General features: G+C 38.8%; 1 protein-coding gene across 13 annotated transcripts in view; it reads left to right on the top strand.

The window, feature by feature from the left end:
- Fhit (fragile histidine triad diadenosine triphosphatase) overlaps window positions 1–24,715 on the top strand; it is a 1,420,772-nt gene that overhangs the window by 614,419 nt on the left and 781,638 nt on the right. Inside the window, exon 1 of one of the 13 annotated variants that reach the window (XM_048801206.1) lies at window positions 4,178–4,356. The exons of 11 other annotated variants lie outside the window; for them this stretch is intronic. The gene's annotated coding sequence lies outside the window, so the exon portion shown is untranslated. Of the gene's footprint in view, window positions 1–4,177; window positions 4,357–12,645; window positions 13,060–24,715 lie in introns of those variants that run through there. One more of the 13 variants, XM_048801207.1, reaches the window with a different exon arrangement.

Genomic DNA, 24,715 nt, shown 5'->3' with positions numbered 1-24,715 from the left:
CCTGGGCATTTAGCAGAAGTTCAATAAATGCTAATTATATTAATAAAAGAGCAAGAAATAGAGGCAGGGATGATCAGTCTTATAGACTTGTAGGCCACTTGCTTCAGCTCAGTGGTGCCATTTATCAAGAGATCTGAGTAATAGTCTGGAACCTATCACTACCTGGCATTTTGTATGACCTCGAGGGAACTGACATCAAAAGTAATTGAGCCTCAGTTTTCTTATTTGTAAAATGAGAAAGTTCAACTGCATAGCTTCTAAGGGCCTGTTCATCGGCACTGCTGTATTTTACTCTTAAACTATAGGAACAAAACAAATACAACATTTAAAAAAATTATTTTCTTTATACTAGTGAATATTAAGCAATTACTTTTCTTTCATAGAGCTTAGATAGAATAAAATATTCCCTCTGAGAAATTTGTGATCTTAGGCAAGATGTTTGAATTCCTTCATCTCCAGTTACTCTCCCTGGTTGAAGGTGAAGCTCAGGGGAATTTGTTTGTTTAATCTCTTAACTTTGAAGTAGGTTGACTTAGAACACATCTGTCTCTTTGGATAAGTAAATAACTTGATGAACAAATCATGAGAAGTCATAGGAGTTTATTTTATGGGATTGCAGATCTCCTACCCTGCCCACCTTAATTTATTGCTTTTGATAGGATTTGGAAGTGGATGAGGAGGACCTCAGATGCCTCTTCTCCTTCATCCCTCTACTGCCAGTGTGCTCTTGTGGGAGGAGCCTCAGGTGGCTTCCCCCTTCCTCTGATGTTCTGATCCTTGGTCTCATGTTTAAATCTCACCTGTGTACTGTGAACCAGCTTTTTTCAAATGTATTTCATGGGACAATTGTCCATTGAGGTGTTTCATGGGAAGAAAATTCTGTTGGTTTAAAATGTACCCACGGGACTGGGGGTATAGCTCCGTGGGAGAACTCTTGCCCAGGACTTGATCCCCAATACCAATAAACCAAACCAACCAAACCAATCAAAAATACCCAACTTGCAGAACCCCAGTGCATACTAGCATATTAAAGGCTTTGAAAAGTCCCCAAAGAAACAGAACTAAACTTACTGAAGTTTGGCCTTTTATAAAAAAAATAGTAAAACAACTATTGATAATTGTTATGTTAGTGTTCCATAGAAGGAGTTTTGAGAAATACTTTCATAGATAGAGAGGTTCTCAGGAATTGATTCTGTCCTGTTACTTACAAACTGATCACAGAAGAAGAAAAAAATAAGTTGCCAGAAGATTTGTTTTGAAATGAAATTGGAGTTAGAATTTATGTGTTAACTTCATGTTGAGATGTGCATATGATTGACAAGCTTGGTTTAATTTGTAGATATTTGCAATGTGTTAAGAGATTCTTCTTTTCTTCACTGCAAGACTGTGAATCTCAGAATTTCATTTAAATATGCTGTTATAGAATGAGTAACTAGTTTTGGATCCAAATGAAAAATAATGCCATGCAAGTCTATAAATAAATAATTTAAATTGTGTATTAATAACCCTAGAGTGAGCACCACACTGGCCATATAATATAAGTAATTTCAGTAGAACTCCAACAAAATACATCTGAGTCTGGCTCCAAAAAAATTGCTTTCTGAAGAGCAGAAAGGTAAATTTATTTGAGTCTACACATTTCTGTTTATGCATGAACATGTTATAAAGTTTCAGGAGCATTCAAGTATTGGATATTCTTTCCTAAAACTTAGAAACTTGTACAGAATTAGGTGTAGACCACTCAGCTTTAGTGTACTCTCATATGAACTGATATTATATTTATTGACAAATGGGTATATAATCTCCTTTCAGGTATTTCAGCTCACCTAGTAGTAAATGCTCTTTTTTATTTTCTAATCTTGCAAAGTTAAAGTAAAAGGGTTATACTAAAATGGTTTTGTTGATACCTGAAGTGATGCAGAACTCAGATGAAAGCAGCACATGCAGAAAAAATAAATTCAAAATGATTTGTTTAGATTAGGTTTATGTGCTCATGTAGTTTAGTGGAGTGAAACCAGAAAACGGCAGTGATCAGAGAGCCTCTTGCCTAAAAACAAACATATCGCCCAAGAACGTTAGGGCATTGCTAGACATTACATTGTAAGGATTTTCATTCCGTAGTAGCAAAACTTAAAAAAAAAAAAGGTAATGAGCTAGCATTATCTGGAAGTGAAATGGTACCTCCTGGATCGCAGTTGTACAATGCAATGCAGGCCTTTGTTATTTTATTTCTTTTGCTTGTTCCATGTTAGGTGAACACATAAAATTAGAGGAGATAATGGGATCTGATAAAGTTTTGATTCTAAACAAAACATTCAAATTGCTTAGTTGCCAGTTGTCAGTATTTAATATAAAATGCATTTGGGGATCCCAAAGGTGACAGTGACTAATGACCTAAAAGAATGATTGATCCTATATGTTTGTTCATTATTTGGGATGATCTCTTCCTTCCTCTGGACCAACAGTTATTGCCTGCCTAGTTTATGAGTGTGTGTTTGGCGGGTGGAGCAGGGTGGTATTCATCACAGATCTCAGAGGAGTTTCCCTATTGCAAGGAGGTAATGGGTGGTGGTATGCTGGTCAATGTTTAATTGGCTCTTAGAGGGTAAAAAAAAAATATCCTATTTTGTAGCACTTGTGAATTTCTGGAATTCTGTGATACAAGTGTTCCTGCCATGGCCAATTTTAGGTCATAACCCATGTCAACTGGCTCACAAAATTCTGAAGAATTTAACAAGTTAGTCTCATGAGCAAGTTTGAGCTGGCTTCAGCAAACTCCTGCTAGGAGCTTTCTTAGCCCCTGTTCAGTTTGTGGGGCTGTTTCCTAGAAGGAACTGTACCTGTACTTGGACCTGTGAGGTACATGGATAGTCTGGAGAATGCCTTTAAAAAATAGCAGTCTCTGTGTTCTTTAAGATCCCTTAAGATCCAAATTTTGTAATTCTTCCTCAGGAAGTATTTATAGTATGGAACATGTTTTAATTTTATGTGATGAAATGTTTTAAAGTTGCTATTGATATTGTTCATTTGTTATTATTAATATTTCCTAGTATGCTGGCATGATCTAACTGCAATGCTTTTACTACAAACAGAATTAGTCTACAATATTAAAAAAAATGGCGATGGGAAGAAGTTGATTTTGACATATCCTACACAGGAACTTGGAGACACTTTCACTACATGAATATGGTTTCACTGCCCTACAAAATATTTGTAACAAAAACATTGTATCAGGACAAAACACAGAAAACCTTAGCATTCCAGACAGGGAATATAATATAATTATATTATTCCCACCAGGAATAATGACTATTTTGATGGATTGCAGCCTAAGGACTTTTTTTTTTTTTTTTGCATTTTTGAATGGTTAGAACAAAAAAATTGAAAGAATAAATTGTGACACATAAAGATGATGTGAAACTCCAGTTTTAGTGACCATAAATAAAGTTTTATTGGAATACAGCCTTGTCCTTTCATTTACACCATCCACCATCTGTATCATCATATCATCTCTGGCTATTTTGGTGGTCCACGGGAGAGCTGAGAAGTTGCAACAGAGCCTGGGGGCCTGTGTAGCCTGAAATGTTTATTATCCAGTCCTATACAGAAAATGTTTGCCAATCCCTGATCTAGGAAATAAGTCTCTGAGAAAATGTGACCAGCTAGTTCAAGGTCCTGTACAAGGATTGAAGCCCATAGCAATAGGAATGTGAAATTCATCCTTAATGAAATTGAAAGGAATTGCATAAAAAATGGAGAGGAAAATGTGAAAATTCCTAAAATATAAAAAACAGTAAGATGAATAACAAATTTTTCACTTGGCCCAAATCACTTCCTTTCATTTTCTTTTATAACCAAATACTAAGAAAGCTTCTCACATTTCCTAGTGTTGATATGTTCCGGTAGATGCTTGCCTCCTGATACAAGGGGCCATATTGCTTCTGACTTGGGTCATAAAGCTGTGTCATGGGTGATTACAAGGGTTGGTTTTGGAATCAAACAGTTGGGGTTCAAGTCCAAGCTCAGCCAATTTTTTGATATGTGGTTGTGGACAAATTTCTTAGTTTCAGTTTTTTCACCTATCAAACACAGAATTGTTCTGAGATTCAGGGAGGATAATTAAATCAGTACAGAATCTGAACACACTGTAGGCATATAATGAATATTACTTCGTTGTTGTTTTTGGGATTGGGGAATTGAACCTGGCAGTGCCACTGGGCCATATCCTCAAGCACTTTTTATTTTTTATTTTGAGACAGGGTCTCACTAAGTTGCTTAAGGCCTTGCCAAGTTGCTGAGGCTGGCTTTGAACTTGTGATTCTTCTGCTTCAGCCTTGAAAGCTTCTGGGATTTCAGGTGGGAGCCACCACACTCAGTTATTTGTTGTTGTTGTACTTATATGCCTCAGTGTCTTCCATACATGTACGTGTTTATCTTTCAAGTTAAGATTTTATCCTTTTAATTTGAACAGAAACAAATATTTACTTTGACCATGTCTTGACATGTCATACAAGCTCTTCTTACCCCAAATACTTTATCTCCAGGATATTGTATTGAAATGAACTAATGCTACTATTCCAGCCTTAGTCAATGTTTTAAACTTAGGTCTTAATATTTTAAACTTAGAAGGTTGTGTCCCCATTCATTTCTTCCCAAGAGGAGACTGCCCTCCAGTGGAAATAATTCTGGTAAGGGGAGAAAAACATTTTGGCAGTTAAGACTATTCAAATGTTTTATCTTAGAATATGCCTGCTAATAAATTTTAAACAGATCTTCAGGGGAGAAAGACTCTAATATTCTCCTAAATCCCCACCTCTGATGGCAATCACCGGCTAGACCTCATTCCTTTCACCATCATGAACCCCCTGGCATGCAATAACAATTGGTTTAACCAAATGATTCTCCACCGTGTTGCACATTACAATGCCAAGGAGCTTAAAAATATCTTGATTCCTGGGTTGTGCCCCTCTAGGATGGAACCTAAGCATCTGTAATTTTTTTTAAATAAAGTGTCCTCTAGCTGAGCACAGTGGTATATACCTATAATCCCAGCGACTCAGGAGGCTGAGGCCAGAGGATTGCAAATTCAAGACCAGCCTCAGCAATTTAGGTAAGACCCTGTCTCAAAATAAAAAATAAAAAGTGCTGAGGATGTAGTTCAGTGGTAAAGCACCCCTAGGTTCTATGCCCAACACTGCAAAAAAGAAAAAGAAAAAGAAAGAAGTTTCCTCTATATATTTGATGCCAAGGTGCAGCCTGCAGCCAAGATTGAGAATCACAGTTTGAAACCTTGAGATTTTTAAATAAACTTCTTTTTAAACAAACTAACCAAAAAAAAAAAAAAAAAAAACTCCTATGAAGCATTCAAGAATGCAGCATTTCTTGTCAGCTGCTTGTACTGGAGTCTCCTCTCCAGGGAAATCTACTGATACTATCTTATTTCATTAGCTGGTTAATAAAGAAGGATCTTTTAGGTAGTAAAAGGTGATAAGAAATTAATCTTTGATACTTCTCTCACTGTAAATTTCACTGACAGATTCCGTTTAAGACCAGTAATCATTTTGGACTTTGATAACCTCATGGCTAAACTCTGTGGAGGTCTTTAGGTTCACCTGTCAAAAACACATTAATATAGTCCACATTTATAAGAGAATATTTCTTATGTGTTTACTAAATAGACACATATATGCTGCTAAATTGTGTTTAGTTCATTACAGATACTTTATTAATCTAATCATTTACTTAAATAGGAATTGCTATTCAGTTGAAAGCAGGCTGATTAATTTTGTTATCTATAAAATAAAAATAAGCACACTATCTGCCTGCCAAGGTTGTTAAGGAAAGGGGAAGAGATAATAGACGTAAAACAGCCTAGTGTCTGGTACCAAGGTTGCTATGGTAGTGGAATAACATATCATAAAGGTCAAGAGCAGGGTTGCTGGAATTAGTCCTCCTGGGTTCAGATCTCATCCAGAGTCATGTCAGCTCTGTGATGTTTGGCAAATCACTTACCCACTTTAAATCTCTATTTCCTTACCTGGAAATTTTTAGCCATCTTTTGGGGATAGGTGGTGAGAATCAAATGAAATAATGTATTTCATGTGCTTATCTCTTTTCCTGGCATATGGGAAACACCTTTTCCCAGAGTGAAATCTGAAGAAAGTCTGTGTATGTGTGTGGGCGAGGGAGGGACAGAAAGACAGAGAAGAGCACTTGATGTGATGTCCCTGAACCAGCAGCATCAGCAACACCTGGGAGATCCTGTTAGAAACACAGAATCTCAGCCACCAGCACAGAATCTCTAGAAACAGAATCTGAATTTACAAAGATCCCAGTGATATGTGTGCACATTTGAGCAGCACTGTTTTAATGTGGCAAACACAGAGCAAAATTGTCACCACTCCCCTGCCATTCACCCTTGGTAGGTATCATTCATCAGTCAGGCACTCTGTCCCACCAATGCCCTTCCTGAACAGCCTCGACTGGTTGATGGGAATTGTCAGGAGAGATGAAACCTCTAGCAGAAGAAACTTGTTGCAGGGAAGTCGTGGCTTCTTTAGCAAGAAAGGAAGTGTTGCCAAAATAAACTCGAACTCAGGGCTTTTCATCTCAATCCAGTAATATATTATACATTATTCTACACTGTTCTACACTGTGTAGTATCATTCAATAGAACCAACTATTGTATAGTTGGCTTTGTGCTACAACAGGAAGGTGAGAAGATGAAACACACTAAGAGAGAGAAAAAATAGGATTCAATATTAAGATGGAAGTTGAAAATAAATAGGTTAAAACCAGCTAAAAATGTTACTGTGATTAGAAGCCAAAGCTCTGTAGTAATCTTTATCATAATATTAGAGGCATTGTGATTTAAAAATTATCAAATATATTTCTTTATTGGAAAAAGGAGATTATTCATTCATTTTATTAAACTCCAAAAATTCAATTCTTGAATTTTTTTTTAATTATGAAATTTTTTTATAACAAAGGCTCATATAGTACTTGAAGACGAAGCTGCTGTTAAGGGGGCCACCGACTCCACTAGGCAGCATTTCACAAAACTCACTTTGGATAGAACACAAATTATAAAAATATTGGTTTTGCCTCTTTCAGTGATTTTTGCCTGACATTTTAAATTTTAGAGCTGGAAAGAGCCTGGAGGTGGCATAGAACCCAGCTTCCACCTTTTGGGAAGAGGGAGAAAATTTTGTTCATCAGAGAGAAAGAGGGAAGGAGAGGAAGAGTGAGAGGGATATGGAGATGTGGTCTTCCTGGAGCATAGATGAAAACATCATCCTAATGCCTCTGAAATTTATCTTAAGCATCACGCTTGCTATTGCACCGAGGCTGCTAGACATTTTCTGACTCATTACTCAAATGACTCATGCTCCATTTAGTGTAGTTGGGATACATGGAGTAGTCGCCAGATCCAACTGAGTGAGTAAGCTACTGGCCAGAGTTTCTTGTATTTTGTTACCTGGGCTGTTAATTTGCTAGAAATCTCAGGATGTTAATGTTCCTCTGAAGTGGCTGGCTGACATCAAGAGGCCTCTTTCTCCACTCAGGAGAATGTGCCAAGATTTCCCTTTTCAAATAAGAGAGTCTCAATTTCCATATTTCAAATTTTCCCAAGCTGTAATAATAGTTTATTTAATTTAACAGACTCTATCAATTTTATATGCATGTCTGTGTGTGGGGTGTATGTGTATGGATATATATGTATGTGTATAAACGTATGTATATGTATTTATGCATGCATATGTGTGTATACATATGCAAATGCAGGTATGTATAATGTATGTGTATGAATATGGGTATATAGTATTACTTTAAACTAACCATAAGCACTGGCTTTGACATATCTAGGAGAGAATAATTCTCTCCTCAGTGCATTAACTTAGTCAATATACACATCATTTTTACAATCAGGGCATTTTTCTGTATAAGTGTGTTCAACCCTCTATTGCAAGTGATAGGTGAAAGGATAATTGCAGATGCATCAAAACCAGAAACAAGGATCTGTGATAGCATCTCTTGAAATAATAGTGAAGGTCAGATTATAAGACCACCTCCTTTTGGGGCATATTTAATTTCTTCATCTGTAATTAACTGCAGGTCCAAAAAGATGTTATTAAAAGAAGCCATTAGGAATTAGCTCGTTCTAATAGTAAAACATGAAATTTTGAAATGTGTCTTTATAAATATAGGCACATGTACATAAATTTCTCATGACTCTCTTCATTAGTTTTAGAATATTGATATAAAGATCAATCACATGGCTATTTTGTTTTATATTAACTTTTGAACTTGTTTTCTCTTAAATTGTTCTTAAACAATTAAACAATCTTTCCTTCTCATGAAAAAAATGTATTTCCCATATGATATAAACCAAATTGGTTAATTTCCAGCAAAAGAAAACGTGCAGGTAATTTTTAAGAATAAAATCTTTTTATCCATATTAAACTATAGCCTGAATTACAAAGGACAGGTAATGGAAATATTTAGCAATTGGATACTTTAAAATCACTACAGTTCTTCATTCCTTTCTGTGTATTTAAATGTCTGTTTCCTATGCTGGGGTTCAGAAATAGGTTTGGAAGACAGGTTGGCCACTTTTCACCATCTTACCCCTTAGTGCATGAGGTTGAGCTGGAGCCATCCAGAATAAGTTAGATATGCTCAGTCTTAGGACTTTGGGAACTTAAAGTATACCTGTAACCTTTTTTGAAGAGCTTACTATGAAACTGGAGTCAACTGGAATTATTAGAGCAATTGAATACTTTATATATTATTAGGGGAAAGCAGGAAAATTGAAGTTTGTTTTCATAGTGGCTGATGATTCCAATGTCACTCTAAAGCTAATGTCATTAAGATGACATCTTGTTTTTATAAATGTCCTGAGGTAGCTGGATAATGACATATGCCCATTTAATTGAAATAAATAACAAAGTTTTCTAACCAAATTTACATATCTTATAAATTTTTAATGAGAAAAGTGAATGCTATTTTTTTTTACATATTCAAGTTTTTAGGTAATTTGAAAGCAGGCTCTGCCATCAGATTCAATGCAACATTGGCTACATTTCATTAAGAGTTTTATTATCTTAGTGTACCTCTATTAAAATATTTCTGCACTTCCACCTAAACATTCATAATTTAGATAGTTATGGGGCAGTCATAGGCATTAACTTGTTTCTGTTTTTTTTATGAGTTAAGGGGAGAGGAATATGGGTAGCTTCTAAAGATTTGGGAAATATGTATACTTGGTTTCTCAAATTGCTACTAAAATGCATTTCTTAAATTTGCCCTCTGAGAGCTTGCTCCCTGAATTCTCTCCGTGTTCATTTGGTGGGAACTGAACCATTTTGTGCCAAACTCTGTCCTGGTGACAGGATAATGCCCAATATATACTTGTTGAATAAGTGAATGACTCAATGAATAAGATGTTATATATGTCAATATTCCTACATTTTTTTAAAAAAACAGCATACAGATGTTTTTTCCATATTTAGATCTTTATTTTCAGATAGGGATCTACAAGTTAAATATGTTGTTATCTATATCAATGGATGAGACCTGTGTGTGTGTGTGTGTGTGTGTGTGTGTGTGTACAGATATGCAATTAGACCAAGATGCTGTGGGAAATGAGTAGGACTACACGCTTTCAGACTTTCCAAACTGCCTGGTAAAATGTGTATTCATAGAACCGGCTCCAGAGGGATAGGTTTTCATCAGCCACCATCTCTGTTACGTCGCAAGCCCTTTTCCCATTACTTTTCTATTTTAAATCTATTCCCCTGCCCTGGCTGATTGAAGCTTTCTGAAATGTGCCAGGCAGAGAATCTCACCTCTCCTCTCAGCTTGGAAATAATAACATCTTCACATTTTCATGGCCTTTTCCAAAATAGGGAACTTTCATTTATGCTTCGCTCTCAATTGCAATAAATTGATTAACGTCATGGAATTGTGTTTCACTATAGACCTTTTGAAACTAAAAGCGGCTTTTCTGATGTGGTAAGGGAACAGATTGTCCCAGATTTCTTTATGCTCCAAGGATTCGGGGGGGAAAGGAACTGTTTTATCATTACATGTTATTGAATCCTAAAGAATTATCAGGTTTCATTTCTTCCTTTGGCTTGTGTTTTTCCCCAGAGCATTCCCAGACACCAGACCCTGGGCGTTTAGCAATCACAGAGCTCTCTCTGGGACCCCTCTTCATTGCTGCCTGATGTTTCTCTCATATTTTCCATCTCCCTATCTTTTTGCTCTAGGAAATTTTCTGTACCTGGCCATTCACTTCTTATATATATTTTTTAATTTTGCCAATCATACTCTTAACTTCCAGTGACCGACTTGAGTCTTACACTGATTTTGCAGTTTTCATGGCCCTTTGCTTTGGTGCCCCTCCATCTCTCACTGTGCCTTTGACATTGCCTGTACCTTCACTCAAACCATTCATGTGTACTATTGGGTTATTCCGCTTTACATTACTGTGACCAAAATACCCAACAGGAATAACTTAAAGGAGGCAAAATTCCCACTTTAGCTCCTGGTTTTACAGATTCCAGTCCACACTTGGCCTTCTCCATTGCTTTTGGAACTTCATGGTGGAAGGTATGGTAGTCAGGATAGAGAGAGAGGAAGGGGCCAGGGCACACCCCTGTGACTTACTTCCTCCAACCCTGCCCACCTGCCTACAGTTCTACCAACTGCAAGTGGTCCATTCAAATTATTAAACCATCAAGTGGATTCATCCACTGATTAGGTCAGAGCCTCCATGATCCAATCATTTTCTAAAAGCCCCATTTCTAGAAAGTGCTGTACTGGGGACCAAGGCTTTAGGGGACATTCCAGATCCAAACTATAACATTCATTGGAAATGTATTCTGTTTTCTGCTGGATGAACAACTTGTTCTCAACTTAAAAGTGCTATATGTTTTTGCATTTCTCTAAGACTTAGAATTTACATCTGTAACATCCCATTTGTGAATTCTGTGTCTGTTGCTCCCTATAAAGGTTAGTTTCCTTTTATGCTGTGGTCTTCTCATCTCTTTCATAGTTTTACATGGATGTATTGTATAACTATTGAGAGTTGCATATACCACTAAGTAAATCTGTTTCTACAGTCTTTGATGCATCTCCATGCCATGGGTTGCTGACCACAGCAGTCTCCCTAGACTGTCTCACCAGGTGAATTTTCTTTGTGTACCTTTCTCTAATATCTATGGGGGAAAAAACTTTTGTCTTTTGTTTGGTATTAGAAGTCTCTGGCATCAAGACCTCAGCCCACATTTCTGATTTTCCTATTTTAGGACATTTTGGACATAAATATTATTTCCCCCAACACACTTTTCTCATCACTGTCTCAGCACTTGCACACATCAGACTCAGGCGTGTTCCTGACTACCTGCTGTCTTCTTTCTTAGGCAAGTCCTGAGAACCCTTCCTCCTTCACCTCTTATTCTGAACCTCATTACTTACTGCCTTGTCTCATGTTTCCCTGAGTATCTTGTCTTACCTAGAAGATGGTAAGGTCTGTAAATTAACATTTAAAAAATTTGTCCTTGGGCTGGGGATGTGGCTCAAGCGGAAACGCGCTCGCCTGGCAAGCACAGGGTGCTGGAATTCGATCCTCAGCACCACATAAAAATAAAATAAAGATGTTGTGTCCACCAAAAACTAAAAAATAAATATTAAAAAATTCTCTCTCTCTCTTTCTCAAAAAAAAATTGTCCTTCAGCCACGTATTTTGCTGTTTATTATTTGAAATGCTTTTGTCTGTCATCTCTACTGTTGGAGCTATCAAGATGGAGAAAAGCAATGTAGGCAACTTCAAGAAGCTCACAATCACCTGATGAAAGAAGCACATTAAATAAGGGGAACACTGTGTGAAAAGGGCCATCATAGACAACTGGAGAGGTAGCAACCAATGCTGTCTGGGAGGAAGATGGAGTTGTGGCAAGGCTTGCAATGTCCGCACTGAATTTTCTTACCCTGGCAGGTGGAAGGAACGGGAGATGAGCAAGAAGCACTCTGTGGGCCAACAGATGGAGCTTTTTCTTTTTTTTTTTAACCTTTTAAAAAATATTCTTTTAGTTGTAGATGGACACAATATCTTCATTTGTTTTTATGTGGTGCTGAGGATCGAACCCAGTGCCTTACATGTGCAAGGCAAGTGCTCTACCACTAAGCCTCAGCCCCATCCCCTGGAGCTTTGTTTTTAACTCCAGAATGGGGCGGTCGGGGAGGGTCACACTTAAGTAAGCCCTCTGTTTCCACAGAAATAAAGTGGACCAGGGCATAGTCAACATAGAAATTGTTGTTCAAGGATGGGCTCTCCCCAATCAAGAAGTTGCCGTCATTCCCAGCTTATGCTTCTTAAGGGGCCACGGGGAGAATCTAGAACGGACAGGAGCTCCACAATGCATCCTTTTCACCTGTGGCTAATGGCTGCCTCAGCTGTAGCGCATTACCAGATGGCACACAGGTGATACTCATTTAGGTGGACGCAGCCACAGTTGCTGCTTTTCTGAGCTGGGCTCAAAATCAGTGGAAGAGCTGGAGTGAAAGACAAGAGGGGGAAGGAGATGGAGGGATGTACCTAACCATTTGTAAGTCACGCGCTTATTTTGCTTTGCTGAAGTCCCTTCTCTTATTTCTGTGTGGAAGGGAGGGAGAGAGGAGAAAGTGTGAAAGCAAAGGTCAGAAGAACAGGAGGGGGCTGGGAATGTCTTGGACAGCTCCCAGACTCCTGGCTTTTCCTGACTTGCCCAACTGCTGTGGTCAATTTTCAGTTGGGAGGCAGAACACAACAGTCAAAAGCTCACAAAACAAATGAACAAGCAGTGAATTATCAGCAACAGGAGAGCCTTTGCTTCTCTCTCTCTGGAGGGAGAAAGGTCAGAATCCTAGTGATGAGAGTTCTTCCTCGCCTTTCCCCTCCCCACGTGGACTTTAATTGAGGCAGCTGCCCTTTGCTTTATTTCCGGGAGTAGCAGCAGCAAACAGAGCGCCTTTTGAGTCTTCTCTTGCTTGCTTGAGCTTCTCTGGATCCTGCAGGTCAGTCCTAGGCTCAGGAAAAGCAGAAAACTTTAGGTCCAAGGAGCAAAAGTCCTCAGAGCAGGTTGCTGGGAGGGACACAAGTCTTGCAAGCAAACTTTTACAGTATTTGAGATTCTCCTTCCTGTACCCATTATAGATCTTGAGACAGGGAGAAAAAGTGTCGGAGGTGGGACATTGGTGCACAGAGTATATTTTTCAGCAGAAATTCAAATGCAAAAGATGAGCACTTCTGCAGAGGAAAAAGTACTAAGGGAAATGCTCATATGTCCCTGGAATTTCCTGAGGGGACATTTGTTGAGAGGAAATGGCCCATACAATTCTGGGCAGTACATTGTGGTAGCTTCATGATTTTGGTTCCTGTCACTTATAACTGTGCAAATGGCTTAGCCTTCTTGGGTCCAGGTTTCCTGGCCCCAGATTAGGCAGTTCTGGTGAAGAGCTTGAGCTTTGTCCTTGGACAGATCCCGGTGCAGGTCTGGGTCCTGCCACTTAATAGTGGTGGGATTTGGGGAATTCAACTTTTTGGGGTCTCAATTTTATCAATCCAAAATAGCAGATAATTGGAGTTACCTTGTGGGGATGAAAAGAAGATGGGGAAAAAATGCTTATAACATGCATACTGCCTTGAGAGAGGCCCCTGGTTTATGGTGGTTTACTACAGGATTAAATCCTGTAGTCATTGACCACCTGGTCTGAGATTGTTATTCAATGGCTACTTTACTTTTTACATTTCTCCAGCCAGAGTTAGGTTCTTTTTGCACTGTGTTATGAAAGAGACTTTGGACTTGAGTCCAAAGGATCAGTATGATGGATTTGACCCTTTCCATGAGTGGGCCATGTTTAGGGGATTTTAGGTAGTAGAAGTGCTTCAGCAGGTAGGAAGAGAAATCACAGAGCTTAGTTTGCACACAGTCCTGCTAGAGTATACAATTTGGATACCAGGATGTCATACAGGGTGTGTGTGTGTGTGTGTGTATGTGTGTGTGTGTGTGGGGGTGTCTTTTAACAATATTGGCTGTGGGTTTTTATTGTTATCAACAGTCTCTTTTTTTTTCCTCCTGGCCTATTTATAAACATGCCTAGAGGCTAGAATGTGATGGATATATTCAATAAATAAAATTAATATTAATGATGAAATACAGAGTGAATCTAGCCCACCGATTCGAGTTTGGAATGATTAAAATAAGGAAGTTTACAAATATATATGCAGAGAAGAATGCCAGTTACTGATTGTATTGGTTTGAGATTGAAGATTTTGCATCTACTTTCTGCCCAAGTGCTAATTATTAACTTAGTCAATTGGCTATTGGTGTGTAATTTAGTGGTGTTTGCAAATGACTATAGTTTATAATCTATATACTGTAAACACTGAAAGGGACTTGCAAGATCTGTATAATCCAGAATTCTCTAATGTGTGTTCAGCATAACACTAGTCACTTGATATGGTTTGTCCCAAAAGAATTTGGAGATTGGCAAATTCTGCAAATTATATTCTTTTCTTGGAAATCAACGTTAATATAGTTAACTTCTAGCCAAATGCTGAAATGAAGAAACCTGTGTCTTTAGATTCTCCCACCCCTTCCCAAATCTATTTAAACATGGAACATTTTCCTCAGGTAATACCTGTTAAATCTTCCAGAACAAACTTGGGAAACACTATCTTGGTCTAAGCCTTTATGTTAAAAATGAGAAGCAAAGACCAAAGAAATGATGTGCCCAAGTTTACTGTATAGTGAGTCTCTTATATTCTGTTCCTGTGCTAGAAATCAAACGTCATTATTTTGTACTTGAAGGAAGAGACTAAGGAAAGGGAGACCTTCCTCTGATGGACTTTACCTAATAGCTTTCTTTAACTTGCTTTATGATCTTTCCTGCATTTTGTTTTTCAAAGGACACTCTTTACCAGAGAGTGTACTTAATAGTATTGCATATTGTATAACCACCTAGCTCTATTGTAATTATAATTTAGTTTCTCTTGAATCCATAAGCTTTCTCTATTCCCTCTAAAGCCTGCCTTTCATTCAGGCCCCCATAACTCTATAGGAACAGAAATGCCACTGTCCTTTGTTCTTCATTTTGAATATATCCCAGGTAACCAATATGGGGACCCATTTTTTGCTCCCAGAGTATATGCAAATTCCTGTGTACTGTAAAGATTGCTCACATTCTCCCTAGAAGCCTAAAGACTTGTGCATAATCTGCTCCCGTAAAAGAAAATTAATTGATATTAATTAATCTTTTTCCCCTGGATGACGATTTTTTTTCTTGATCTCAATGTGAGTAATACATCATTCAGTGTTCTTAATAATAGCCTGTGGGTGTGCATTTATTCACTGGAGTTATTAAGAACCCAAAGCTTTGCTCCTCAGGATGTGCCTTTTAGAGCAAAATTGCAGGTCTTACTTGCCAGGCTTCTATGAGCTAGAGTGGCCACTAAGTATATTCTGAGATCTTTGGAACAAAACCTTTTTTCTTCTTTCTTGAGTTGGCCATGTTTGTAAATCATTGTGGTTCATTCCAACAAATATTCAGCTACTATGTCAAAACATGTGCTAGGCTCATGGGCTATTCCCCCCCCCCCCTTGGGCTAATTTTTGTATTTAGGTAGGTTTTCCTGCCATGAAAGAGCTCTCTTTCTAGTGAGGAAGATCAACTACCACATAAACACCATACTAGTAGTAAGTGCTGTATTATGCAGTATGCAGAGTGAACTCTGTGGGAGAAGATTTATAAAGGAGTGCACTTGAATAGTATCCTGAAGGCTAGCCAGGAGCTTTTTAAGAAGTTTGGTAACTACTTGAAGTTTGATAAGTTGTAGGTTTCCACTGCCTTTTCTATCCTAATGCTCTTGTCGCCATCTTAGACACAGAGTATACTGTATCTGTAAATGTATTAAAAATTCACGATTTTAGTCTAGTTATAAAAGTTCTGGTGTAATTTTTTACACAGCCCTTCCCATTATCTTCTTCCTCAGGATGATTATCCCCATTACTTCTTTAGTGACAATTATACAAGCCTGTCTTTGTGTGGAGGAGCTCCCATTTCTTCATTTCTGAGTTTATTTTCTGTGTAGTCCTCACAGTGACCCTGTGTAGCATTATTTCCAAAACTTACCTGCACGTTGAAATTACCTGAGGAGCATCACAAACTCACTCATGCCTTTGTTCTCCCACCACCACCCCAGGCCAGGGACTAAGATTTAATTGATGCCAAGTATTGCCAGTGCTTTGGAATTTTCCAGAAGACCCCCAGACAGCAGTGAAAATGTTTGAAAATGGGTGAACAGATGAAAAACCATTGAATTGTACACATTTACTTCCGTAAATGAGTGAATTATATGGTATATGAATTGCATCTCAATAAAACTGTTACATGTAAATCCTAGGTGGCTAATTTGGGAATCATTGCCATAGGGTAAACAGGGAAACTGAGACCTTGAAAAACTGCTGAGTCACCCAGACTCTGACAGGCAGCCATGTGGAGTAAGAATCCTGGCCTTCCGACCCTAGCACTCATGTTCTTACCAACAAGAAAATGATCCTGCTGAGCATGGTGGCACACACCTCTAATCCCAGTGGCTCAGAAGGCTGAGGCAGAAGGATCAGGAGTTCAAAGTCAGCCTCTGCAACTTAGCAAGGCACTAAGCAACTTAGACCCTGTCACTAAATAAAATATTGTAAGAAAAGGTCTGGGGATGTGGCTCAGTAGTTAAGTGCCATGGGGTTCAATCCCCAATACAAAAAAAAAAAAAAATTGGATACATAGGCCTAGGCTTGGAGAAGTAGGGATGGCTTTCTTTCCACCTGTCCATAAGTTCTCACCATGGCATATTATGTAAGCAGTAGATCTAATTTGTAAAATAATTGGCTTTAGAATAAGATAAAGGAATTTGCCCCTTTGATGGTAAAATCACAGCCCTCAATCCCTTTCTCACAGGGCTGTAATGAGTTGAGCCAGCCGCCTCCTGGAGTGGTCAGGAGGAATCCTCAGAAGCACATACACAGAGGGAAATACCAGTATCAAAGTCATAAATTCTAAAGCAACCATTTCATATCCTGGAACCTGAAAATAGAATTCTATTTAAAAGACACTGCCTGGAATGTACCTTGCTCTTTGTCAACCCTCTGCTGAATTTGGGTACAAAACATATATAAAAATAGCTTAACCATAATAGGAGAAATATTTGGGTTTCAGTCATAGAAGAGAGAGTAAGAAGGCAGGCTGGGGGTGGTTGGAAGGCCTGTTTTGCCAGTCCTAGGCAGACTGGGGGGGAAGACCTTTGAAAAGAAAGACTGAATCCCTATCATAATGAGTCGTTACAATTTTGTTTTCTAGAATATTCCAATTGGAAGTCCCCCAAAGTAGCATGGTGACTTTTCCAAGAGGACTGCATTGTCTCTTATATGTGAAAATGATTTATTACTGATCCGGAATGGCTTCTCCTTCTAGAATTATGTTTTCCTGTTATGAATGAAGATGGAGTTCAAAAGCAGAGTTGAAGGAGAACTCATTAACCACTGGCCTTTCTAGAGGCTTAACAGTTGATTTCCAGGGCAAGGTTAGTTCAGCTCAATTCGCTTTAGTAATAAGGCACCAACTATTTCCTGAAACGTTTAGAAGTCTAGTGACCCGCAATCTATTTCTTATTGCCAAACATTGACTGTATGAGTAAGTTATCTTGGATATTCAGGGTTTTATTTTTTAAACCTGGACTTTTCAGTATTTGTCTAAAGTATTTGCCTGAAGTAGTGTTTGTTTGGTTTATAAATTAGTATTAATTTCCCTTCTCCTTAAATCAATGAAATCCATTGCTGTGATATTTTTCTTTTCAAGGAAGAACAGGTTAGAATCCAATAGTGAGGAATAGAGAAACAGGAACTGGATGTACTGGCCTTATCTATCAACCATAGGGGTTGTATCATTTATGACTTACTTTGTATTTCAGTCAGCCCCCCCTGGGGGTCAGCCCTGGGATATGGGGGCAGTATGGGTAGGGTGCCCACCTGCATGCTCCACGAGGTACTCACTGATTATTTGAGCCCCCACCCTATTTCTTAACTGCTCTTCCATATTCCATACATAAGTCTGACCAACTCTTCTTCCAAGATGTGTCTAGAATACGACCACTTCTCACTCTACCACTGCCACCTCAGTTCATCTTCCTCAGTTATCCTTGGCTCACTTCTGTAGTCTCCTAACTGTGCCAGCTTCTTTCATTCTTGCTTAGTTATAGCCCATCCTCCACATAGCACCCAGAATCCTCTCTTCAGATTTTCAATTATAGCACCTCCTTGTTTAAAACCCTTCAAAGGCTACCATTTCAATAAGAATAAAATTTGAATGGCTTAGCCTTGGTTTATCTGTTTCTTTCATTCATAATTCAGCTTGGCCTACATAAGAGCCTTTGTACTTTCTCTTCTATAAGATGTTGACACTACACCTCTCACCCACACATGTAGAAAAAAATGGCAACCTCTTCCTTCCTCTGATTCTCAGATTTCTCAGATAACTTGTGAAACAAACAGAAATGAATGGCTGATCGAGTGCAAGCTTGGTTGAGACAGCTTCAAAGTCTGAGCCAAGCTGATTAGTTCAGAGCTTATGAAATTGTTACTGGTTACTGTTAATGGTTACTGCCATTTCTGACCAATTAGATCTAGAGCAGAGCTGAGAGGTTGCATGCCTATCAAGCTCCCAGGTGATGCTGACACTTGCTAGACCTCAGACAACACTTTGAGTATTAAGTGTTTAGAATTTCAGCCTCCAATTAGGGTAACAAATTTATTCTCCTAATAATAGTTAGTGCCAGTTCTTCTAAAAACTTAGGAGTGAGGAAAAGCAGTCCACTTTTTCTAACATCTTACCTGGAGAGCTAGCTTTTTAACTCTCCAGGACCCCAACTAAGACTTTGCTTCTCATTGGTGCCCTGCCTGGCCATCTTCTCTCAAACAATAGTCCCACTGCCACCCTATCACTCTCAGCTGCATTATCCCATGTATTTTTCCCAGCCCTCCTCTCTCTCTGAAAATATTAAGAACTTACATATTCTTATTACATCAGGATCAGAAAATGGTTTCCCCTATAACCATGAAGAGCAGTGCTTAAAATATATAGCTCTACAATAAAATAATATGGAGTTGTTATTATTGGACAGATTAGCCATGTGTTCCATGATGATGGGTCCATTTCTTTCTTGTTAATCATTGTATTTCCATCACCTAACATAGGGTTTGGCACATGGTTGATGATGAATAAATGAGAACAGGATCTGAAAATAGGGAAAACATGTTGGATACTGATCAACTGGTAGGTGTTACTTTATGGATATTTGGAATCATCCCCAGCTTCTCTATTTTTAAAAAAAGTTTTATTTTATTATTATTAATAATTTTATTCTGGGGATTGAACTCCAGAGTGCTTTAACACTGAGCTCCATTCAAAGCCCATTTTTGTTTGTCTCAAACTTGGCCTCAAACTTGGGATCCTCCTGCCTCAACCTCTCTGGTTGCTGGGATTACAGGTATACACCACTGCACCAGGCTTTCCCTCCCCCCACCCATACTAATTTCCAGACTCCTATAGTCTGGGCAATAAAAACTGGAGTGTTTGAGATTAAGTAGTAAGTAGAAGTCCTTTTATTTTTATCTTTGCAGAGGTTTTTCTGTTGGAAAGAGACTGCTAAAGACTTCACCATGTGGTAGGAAGCCATTGTCCACTGACACATCTGAGAAAAGGCATACACATTCCTGAGAAAGAGCCATCAATCCCTATCTCTAGCTCTCATTTTTATTTGAATGGTATCAGAACCACAAATTTCAGTCTCTGAGTTGCTTTTTCAATTCACATTGGATAATGGCCTGGACTTTTTTGTTCATCTTTCTGAGAACTGGGCTATTCACCTGCCCTGTGCCCAAATGGCTATTGCAGATTTGTTCATTTTGACATCCTTGATAGAGGTTGGGTTATTTTTTTCCCCCACTTCATCTAAGGCTGTGAAAAAATAGCTCAAACATCCTTTGACTAGCTCTTATTCTATCAGTGGCAACTTAGGAGAACTGCCCTACTATAATTTGGCTATAACTGGCTTAATAAGAGAAGGGACAGGAGATAGAAGGAATGAACTAAACTTTGTTCATAAAAATGTGTGCTGTGGTCCAGATACTTTGGGAAAATAGCTGTTTAAAAGCATGGTATTGGCTTTGTTCTTTGTTTCCAAAATGGGATTGGCTCTTAAATATGTCCTGCCTTAGCATCTGTCTGATTGGTAATTTGATGTTTAATTCCTACCCAGATGTCAGTGCTGAAGGGCATCCTATTGTATTGGTTTGATTTGGTTTACAACAGAGGCCCTTTTGGGATGCTTTGAACAGATCTAAAATATCAGAATGAGGCATGGAAAAGTTCAGTGAATGACTCCATTGTTTAACTGATATTTGTTGTTATCTACCATTTGCCTGGTACTATGCTATTTGCTAGGGTTATAAAGATGATATGTAAGAATTTTATTCCTTAGGAAGGGACTTTTCTCTCCAGTCCCTAACTATTTGTTCTTTCCTTCCTTTCCCCCTCTGTCCTGTCTTGCCCACACACATTCATTCTATCAGGAGAAGTAGGAACTACACTTCCTGGTGACAGCCTGGTATCTGCTGGGCCATGGCCCATGTGCTAGTAGGGGGCAGCTCATCACCTAAAAGTAGAAAGCCCTACTATGCCCTCTTAGACTTGCCTGTGGCTATTATGGGGTATCCTTCAGCCTCTGTATGGCAGTCAGGCCAGACAAGACCTGCCTCATTCATACCAGTGGTCATTTTCAAACTTGTACTGAGGAGCAAACTAGTGCTATGGACCTTGGGTCTTCATTGCATTGAGGGAACTAGAAAACACACTAAGATTTTATTTACAGTTTACTTATACATTTCCCAGGGACTATTGGGAGCTGCCCAGTCATTCATAAAGCTTCTTGTCTCCCATGGGGCTGCTTAGTCTGCTTGAGATGTTGTCTTGAATAGGCCACCTGGACATCAAGCAGCTTTCTCTGCCTTCAAGAAGATCTTGATCCAGCATGTGAGACACAGAAAGGAATGCATAATTCTTGTTTGTGTTAGAGGCCCTATATTTCGAGTATGTCCTGGGCACTGTAAATAAAATAGAATGGCAGGACAGATATTTTGGGTGTTATACTAATTGGTTAAGAGCTCATTCTAGTGCAATAGATTGCATCACTGATAACCATGATAAGGAAGAAAAAAATGCTCCAAATAGAAGCTACAGTTTGTGCACAGTGTTACTTTTGTATTTCACAAACTGCGTACTGTTTCCCCATTGGTGCATACCATGTCACACTTGAATTTTAGTATTATTAACTGTGATCTTGAACCTTTGGGACCTGTCATCCTGAAACATCTGTCCTTGACTTTTCAAAACATAGGGCTCTGGCTTGTCCCCAGTAGCCTGGCATGCCAGGAAAAGGAAGAAAAGACCTCATGCCATGATAAGACAGGTGGTTTCCATGGCCACCAGCATAGGAAGACTCCAGCATCTTTGTAACAGGCTTAAGCAAGAGGGAGAGTTTCAGAAACCTGCATATTTGTTTAACAGTGCTTAGAGGATAGCTTTATAAAGAAATGGCATAAGTACCCCCAAGTGGGACATACTTTCTCTCATGTTCTGGAGCTGGGAGGTTAAACAGCCACTCACAGATATGTAGGTTTCTACCCTCTCAGTGGGTTATTGGGGGAAAAAAAGATGATCAGCAAACACTCAGTAGAAAAGAGGACTCTTGCAAGGTAGCTTTTGAGGATCCAAGCATTACACTGTGCATCCTCCTCTAAAGTGAAAGAAAGTGCACTAGCAATTTGAGTGGAAACATCAGTAAAGAGATCATAATGCCATATTAAATGAGAAACTTCTGAAAAAAAATGCATTTAACCAAATCAAAGGCAAGAGGGGGAATCTCAGCAGCAGCAACCTGAGAAAATGTCATCAGGGAATTGAGCTGTAGCTGAGAGTGCTCCACAGTAAATGTATGCTTCACTTGCTGCCTGTGACAGCGACACATCTTTTGTAATCCTTCCAGAATTGCCCTCAAAATGGGTTAATGTTTTCTTGCTTTGTGCTGGATTTTTTAGATATAAGTGCCCTTAGGGGAATTTTAATTGTCTCTTTATTTTTTATTCTCATATTAATTCCCAGTACAGTTAAGAAAATTAATACTACTGCGGATTTACGGAATTTGCTAATTAGTAAGAAGCTTGACATTTACTAATATAAAACTATGAACAAACCCACTAATTTAAAAATTATGTCACAATCACAATGTTCCCATGGAAGCTGGAAGCCCAAAGAAAAATGTGGTCTTTAGATATTTATTAACAAGGTGATTAGTCAAAGGATTACCATAGAGCATGTTATTTCAGTGGTAAAAGTTTATTATTCATGTTCTTAATTAAAAGAGTTGAGATTCTGAAAGATTCATGGGTTATCACATCCTTAGTCTGAAATGGATGGGATCATCCTAGGGCTGCCACAGAAGGTTTCCCTGTATCATTAGTCTAAAGTCTAAGACTGGAATAAAAAATAGGTTTTGCTTGTCACACTACATTACCAATTGATTGGTAATGGCTATCTAAAAGTCTCTATTAAGAAGGTCCTACAGGAGAACATGACAAAGTTGATTAGTGATATCTGCCATAGGTACAGGAAGAGGAGACCATAGCATGTTGGCCCTTCCTGGTATAGAAGAAAGCACACAGTGAGCAAAACCAAGCATGAATTTACTCTTCCATCAATATTAGATCTCCTGGGAATCTGTGTTTAGCAGGGAAATTATTTTTCCTGGACTACGTATTAGGAGGAGTCAATAATGCCATCCTAGAACTCTGAAGAGCATGCTGAGAGCAACTCTGACCTTAACCTTGAAACAGCTTCATATGCCCATGTGTGTATCAGACAGGGAAACGGGTCAGGGAGATGACAAGAGAGTGGCTGAGAGTGTTTCCCTGTTACAGAGCAGAACAGGGAAGGGTCTAGAGTGCACATCTGTCTTGACAGCTGCAAGTCTGTGTGCTGTTGCTCACAGCCTGTACTGTGACACACAAGTGTCACAGTAGGCAAGGACTACAAAGATAGGAGTTAAGTTGTGCCAACAAAGACTGTTCTTGCAGGACTCTTGGAATAAGAGTCACCTAAATAAGATCACTTGCAACTGGGATGAAACTTTTCAAGAGGAAAAAAATATATATACATAAATTGTTTTTTAAAAAGCAACCGCCTTTCCTCATATTTGTCATTAAACCAAGATTTGAATGTATGGGTTACTAATAGCTGGCATTTGAAATATTATTTTAAGACCAAGTGTCTATAAGACTACAAAGCTTGGAGATTCCATGCTGGGGGAACCTGCTTCACTGTTTTGCTTGGACTCAAAATCCATTTTTCAACAATACATATACACTTAATTAGGGATTGCTTGTCAGCCTTTTAATTATTGTGTTTCTCAGCCTACTTGGCAATGAGGGTTGCCGTAAATAACCATTTGCAACAGCACACACTCAAGTAGAGTTCTCCCAAGCTGAATGTTGCTCCGATGTCATGGTGAGCAGATGAGACAGAGCCACATCCAAACCTAAGGAGAGCTTCCATATGCCCTTAGACTGCCCATTTGATCCTGTGAGACCTGGCATAGCCACCTTGGTAAGCTCTGAATAAACTTTTTATACCCATAAGACAGTCGGACTCTGTGGGCAGCAAAAATTGCACACTTAAGAATTAATTCTTTTCGACATCGTGACTTTTTTGGTTGATGATGTTCTTCTTGTCACCACCTCTGCTCACCCACATGTATGCAGATATTGGAGTGATCATTACATCAGGAAATTACAGCTTCTGAGGCAATGTGGGCAGAAGATCTTTCTTGGCACCAGAGAGGTGACCAGTGTCACAAATTTGCGGTGCAAATCTCAGCTTCACCACTTCCTTCCAGTGTCAACTCGGGCAAGTGACTTAAGCTCCTAGTGCTTTCTTCTGTAAAATCAACATGATGACAGTGCAATTAAGAGAGATTTACATAAAGCATTTAGCATAATGCCTTGTCTGTAGGAATGGCTGTGAGAATACGAGCTGTAATTATTAGTGTAATTAAAAAATTCAGATTTTTAAAATTACTAAAGTTTTCTAGGGCTGGGGTTATTGGTAGAGTGCTTGCCGTACAAGCACAAGGCCCTGGGTTCAATCCCCGGCACCACAAAAATAAAAAAAATAAATAATAAAGTGTCTAATTGTCTCTACCTCCCAGGTGTCAATGGACGTGTTATTACTGGCATCATGTATAAAGGCTGGCCCCAGGTATTATTTTCAGAAATGACTTCTTTTAGCTTCATAAAATGATATGCCAAAAGAGCACTCTTATCCCAGACATGGTAATTCCCAGACTGTGTTCAGTATAGTCATCGATGTGGTTATAGGGAAGCAATGACAGGGGACGCAGGCAGAGTTGTGATGTGGGTGATGCCACTGCTGCTCCTCTCTGCCACCAGCACCTCTCACCTTCAGGGTGTTGCTATTCCTCACTCCAAGCCCCCCATTCTTCCTAGCCTTCTCTAAGCAGTGCTTGGTGGCCACTTTGGTTTACTGAGAAGAGCTTTGTTTTCCTCCA

This window comes from Marmota marmota, unplaced genomic scaffold, assembly GCF_001458135.2.
Source record: "Marmota marmota marmota unplaced genomic scaffold, marMar, whole genome shotgun sequence".
Taxonomy (NCBI): domain Eukaryota; kingdom Metazoa; phylum Chordata; class Mammalia; order Rodentia; family Sciuridae; genus Marmota; species Marmota marmota.
The sequence above is the reverse complement of the archived record's forward strand: the minus strand, read 5'-3'. Positions and strand labels throughout refer to the sequence as shown.